At 37.5% G+C, this 5,933-nt stretch overlaps 1 long non-coding RNA gene across 1 annotated transcript; it reads left to right on the forward strand.

Moving 5' to 3' along the window:
• The first annotated feature begins 6 nt into the window (after positions 1-6).
• LOC119268294 lies at positions 7-2,017 on the forward strand. Its single transcript, XR_005133071.1, has 3 exons — positions 7-314; positions 402-1,313; positions 1,432-2,017. It is a non-coding gene; the product is annotated as an uncharacterized LOC119268294 (long non-coding RNA).
• Positions 2,018-5,933: the final 3,916 nt, after the last annotated feature.

Below are 5,933 nucleotides of genomic sequence, written 5' to 3' on the forward strand. Positions count from 1 at the left end.
CCGCCGCAGTGCACGCCCTCCCCGGAACCCCACGCCACGCGTGTCCTCGCCGGAACCCCCGCCGCGACGAGCCTCCCCCCACCGCCCCTGCCGCCGTGTGCCCTCCCCGGGCGCCCCGTCGCTGCCTGCCCTCCCCGGACCCCCGCGCCACCATGCCGCCACCGGGATCAATCGCCGACGAGCGGCTCTCCACGACCCCTCGCCCAGTTGTGGTCATCGCCAGATGCCTCGCTGCTGCTGAACGTCGTCTTCCTTCCGGCAGCCACGCACCGTCCAAGCGCCGCCATGCCTTCTCGCACCAGTGTGTCGCCCCGGTGACCCTTCACCCCTGACCTTCTCCACCTTTACATCCCTTTCCATCCTGGAGCTACTCCTGATCCCGCCTCGCCCGTGCCATGCAGGTCTCCTCCGCCATGCCCCTGCAGGAAGCTGGTGCTGCTGCAAGAAGTTCAAATGTCACTGTAGCGGCCAGACGGATTTGACACACTGTGCCTTCACGGTGCTCCCTCCCACAAAGAGGCCGTTGCTAGACGATGAATTAACCACTACTCTGATGCTCCATTTGGATGGCATGCCACACCCTTTCTTTTGGAGACTTCATATTCTAGTTTTCTTTAGGGGAAATTGATGTGTTGTGTTGCTCTGTGCTTGATGTGCTAATGACAAACGAGAGTTTGTCGCTATCTCTGAATCTTGGTGTGTTGTTTGCATCGCCTATTGCTCCCGACGAGCTTGTCCGTCGTCGTTGTCAGACTTTCTTGCGCATCGCAAGAGCTATAAACACAATTTTGTTTGTTCCATTTGTACAACTGAACTTGTTGCCTCAGCTCTACTTGTTCAAGCGACAGGTAACTCTGATGTTTCTTTCTATAGTATTGTTTGCAAGTCAGTATTGTTGGTCATCTTAGTATGTTAAAGAAGAATCATGAATGATTGGGTCTACATCTGCATAAAAGAGAGTCCCTTTTCGAGTTTTGATTCGTTAATTAATTTCATACGTATGTTGTTAAAAAAGAATTAACCGTGCAGAATGTGAAAAACTGATATTTGAGTTGTACTTTTTCCGCTGAATTTTTTCACCATGTTTCTTGGTTATCTAGTAAGTGTTCTTAATTATTTTCATCAATTTCCTAATGGAATGAAAAGCTTGCTGCTACTCTCTTCTAGTGTTGTGTATTGTGCTACTGCTCTCTAATGTACTATCTGAAGCTTGTACAGCGTGCCAGAGCAAACAATGGGAAGGCACTAATCTGAAGTTCAGATATGATAAAGAAAGAAGTCGTGTGATCTCGGATCTAGTGATTTTCCATGAGGTAAGTTCCAGCAAAAACTCTGCTTAGATTTCAAATTTGTGAAGTATTAGACTAGAATAGTTCCATCGATTTTAGTGAATGAGCAGCACATTTCTGAACATTGCCTTCTCACCCACAGCTATGGCCCCTTTCCCTGATGTATAAACATGGACGGCCGCCCTCCAACATATCTCTTTCTCCTGATGCTCCAGCAACCAAGCTCCCAGCATCGCACCTCCAGCCTGCGACCTTCCCTTTTGCCACGTCTCCACCGGTCGTTGGTACCTCCCGGCCATATGAATGGCATTGCCGAAGTCCGCATTGTACCACACTAGCAGGACGACTCCTACAGGTCATGCCAATCGTCTTTCTTCCAGCATCCATGGTTGCCATCGCTGTCAATAAAGTTGTACTCGATCCATGTGTAATATGTTTGTAGCACGCGCTTGATGCATTCGATCGCCTCACATAGTGCTCTAGGGAAGTAGTCGGAGGCAGGAGCTAGTTGCGCACTCGCTGATTTTGGCATAGCCTAGTGGTTGTTAACCAAGCTAAGCAGGTCATGTCTCTGTCAGCCAGAAGTACTAGTGTTAGGCGTTACGTAGGGTGATTTGCTTATGGGTTTCGGTGAGTTAGATGTACCAGGATGGGAGATGCAAGTGTTCTTTACTTGTGAGTTCCTTATAATTGTTGTCATCGTGTCTACAGGGACTACTACTAACACTGTACTGATACTATGATAGACTTAAAAATATATTCAGTTTATAACACTATACCCAAGGATTTTTCCTTGTTACTAAATGATAAAGCCAAAAATTGTATAAACCTAGATATTTTCACTAAATTTCTATATCACTAAAGAATAAATCGAGAAGTTCATATTAAAAAAGAAGCTTACGTACATATTTTTAGGTAAGCTCATATACATTGAGGGAGACATTTGACATAGAGAAGTTATTACATACAAAAAAGGTGTGTATAGTGAAAAATGTCGAGAAGTTCAAGGTGTGTATAGAGACGTTATTACATACAAAAAAAGGTGTCTATAATGAAAAATGTTGGGAAGTTCAAGGTCAACCATTTAGAAAAGATTCAAAAATTGCGCAAATTGGCTCTGTTTTTTTTACAAATATCGCATAAGTTCAAAAAAACGACAGCCGAAGTTCAGAGTTGTACTCACAACACACCTTAAAAAACCTAGAAGCGGAGCGGTTCAATATTTACTAAAACCTCAAATTTCTTGAATCACTAAGGACAATCAAGAAGAGCAGTTCAAAAGTAAAAGACACTTAGAAGCCGATATTTCACCATTTCTAAAATAAAAACAAGAAGTTCAAATTTTAAAAATAGAGAAGTTCAAAAATCATAAAAAGGACTTTCATTGTTTATAAAATTAAAAAAAATCTAGAATTTGAAATTGAAATAATGGACAATTCAATATTTATTACAAAACTAGGATATTATCTTTACTGAAATAAAATAAATCAAGAAGTCCAAACTACAAAAATAGAGAAGTTTCATATTTATGATAAAACTCAGATTTTCCTTGTTACTAAAAAATAAAATGAAGAATTTCAAATTAAAATGAAGAAGTTCAAATTAAAATAAAAGAGAAGTCCAAAGATTATGAAAAACTCAGATTTTTCTCGTTACTAAAGTATACAACGAAGAAGTTCAAATTAAAAAAAGGAACAACTCCAAAAAAGTTCAAAAATAGATTTCCCCCATTTCTGAAAAAACTAGAAGTTCAAACGAAAACAACGAAGTGGTTCGATGTTTATTTAGAAACTAAGATTTTTACCATTATTAAAATACTCAAATATCCCTTAGTATTGAAGAATCAACCAAGAACTCAAATTGAAAAACAAAAGATTAAGAAATAAAACTAGGAAGTCCATATTAAAAAGATGGAGAAGTTCGATGATTATAGAAAACTCAGAGTTTCCTTGTTATTAAAGAATGAAAACAAGAAGTTCAAAAATTAAATAAGAGAAGTTCAACTTTTAATAATAGAGCGCTTCAAAATTTCATAAAAAAGATTAAGAAATAAAACGAGGAAGTCCATATTAAATAGATGGAGAAGTTCGATGATTATAGAAAACTCAGATTTTCCTTGTTATTAAAGAATGAAAACGAGAAGTTAAAAAATAAAATAACAAGAAGCTCAACTTTTTAAAAATAGAACATTTCAAAATTTTCATAAAAAGATTAAGAAAAAATAAAACCAGGAAGTCCAATTTAAAAAGATGGAGAACTTTGATGATTATAAAAAACTCAGATTTTCCTCATTATTAAAGAATGGAAATAAGAAGTTCAAAAATTAAATAACAAGAAGTTCAACTTTTAAAAATAGAGCGCTTCAAAATTTCATAAAAAAGTTTAAGGAAAAAACCAGGAAGTCCATATTAAAAAGATGGAGAAGTTCGATGATTATAGAAAACTAAGATTTCCCTCATTATTAAATATTTGGAAACAAGAAGTTCAAAAATAAAATAACAAGAAGTTCAACTTTTAAAAATAGAGCACTTCAGAATTAATGAAAAAAAGATTAAGAAAAATCAGATTAATATTTATAAAAAACTCAGATATTTTCACGTAATCGAGAGAAGTTCAGATTGATAACTGCCATAAGTTCACGTCTACACGGTGTGTATTTTGTGTTAAAAGGAATAAAAAGGGAAAGACTAAAATTTTATTTTTATAAGTTCAAGTCCTCAGTCGAAGAAAATTAAAAAAATTATTGTGAGAGAGTTTTGTACAAAAGGAATATCATCTATGCAACAGTGACGAATGGATTAGAAAATTACAAACGAAAAAACGTCACAGAAGTTCAACATGAGAACAGAACGAAGTTCAACTACTACGCTGAATGAATTTTAGATGAAAAACTTTTAAAATCATCGAGAGTATGAAAAAACGATCAACACAGAAAAGTTGTGTGCTTACAGCAGCTTTCCACCGGTATATCACTTACTCAATTCCGGTGAGTGGATGGAGAGCTACGAGCAGTGGATGTAGAGCTACGAGCAAAACAATCACGTGAAAAACAGAGTGAAGTTCAGGTACACGCGCCGAGAAGTTCAGGTTCTTCACGCGGTACATTTTCGAAGAATCTGTTTCGCGATAAAGGTAGAACGAATGATCTCGCTGTTTTCGAAATTACATGCAAACGGCTAGGAATTAGAGAAAACCATCAACATGAAAAAGTTTCGCATTTTCCATAGCTTTTCAGCGGTATATTATTTGCCTCATTCCGATAAAGTTTGTACAAATTATGGGGAAAATACGTTTTTAGCCATTTTCAAAATTGACTTAAAACCATAAGGAATCGTGAGAAACAATATATACAAAAAAGTTTCGCATTTTTTCAAGATTTCCAACACCATATCATTTGCTGCATTCGGATGTATGGTTAAAAAATTAGCTCAAAAATACGAACTCGGTGGAACTTGTATCGTTTTCTAAATTACTTTTAAACCATTCAAAATTAGAAAAAACTTTTAACATGAAAAAGTAGCACATTTTCATAAGCTGTCCAATGCCATATTATTAGCCTCAATTGGATTAGCCGTTTAGAAATGGTATCAAAAATACGAACTCGGGTGTTCTGTTTGTGAAATTCTACGATTTTCCAAATTACTCTTTATCCATAGGGAATTAGAGAAAATTTCAACATGTGGGAGGAGCGGTTTTGCAGCAGCTTTCCAATGCCATATTATTTGCCTCATTCCGATAAACGGTTTAAAAATGCAATCGAAAACACAATTCATGTTTTTGGTGTGAGGAAAAAACGGTTTTCAAAACTGCTCTTAAAACGGTTACATTTTGCCAAAAATTGAACTTGAGTCATGATACTGATGTCCATAGCTTTCCAACCGTATATCACAAGCCCCATTTGGGCGATGTTGGCGGAAGTACAACCTAGCACTGGGAGAAGTTCATGTCGAACAACTCAGGCAGTAAAATTACAAAAAACACAATTTCATCATGAGTCGAGAGCAAAATCCGCCAAGAGCGAGATTCCTATTTAAAACCGGTATTTAGTTGCTAAAAACGTTCCTAGATTACACTAACATCATATAGAACACGCCTAAACAGAATAATTCACGGGGGAAGCCACGACTGCAAAGATAGCCCAAAGGTCGGGTTCGTACAGAGGGAAGTCCAGGCGCGTTACTCCGGTATGTGTGTGTGTGTATGTGTGTGTGTAGGTTGAACTTCCGTTAACATTATCCAAATGGGGCTTGCGATATACCGTTGGAAAGCTATGGACACCAATATCATGACCCAACTTAAATTTTTGGCAAAATATAAGCGGTTTAAGAGGAGTTTTGAAAACCGTTTTTTCTTCACACACAAAACGTGAATCGTATTTTCGATCACATTTTTAAACCATTTATCGGAATGAGGCATATAGTATGTAGTTGGAAAGCTGCTGCAAAATCGCTCATTCCACATGTTGAAAGTTTTCTCTAATTCCCTATGGTAAAAGAGTAATTTGAAAAAACGTAAAATTCGTAAACCGAACAGTTGAGTTCATATTTTCGATGTCATTTCTAAATGGCGAATCCAATTGAGGCGTATGATATGGCGTTGGAAATCTTATGAAAATGCGCTACTTTTTCATATTGAAAGTTTTTT

The sequence above is a fragment of the Triticum dicoccoides genome, chromosome 3A, assembly GCF_002162155.2.
Source record: "Triticum dicoccoides isolate Atlit2015 ecotype Zavitan chromosome 3A, WEW_v2.0, whole genome shotgun sequence".
NCBI classification, from domain to species: domain Eukaryota; kingdom Viridiplantae; phylum Streptophyta; class Magnoliopsida; order Poales; family Poaceae; genus Triticum; species Triticum dicoccoides.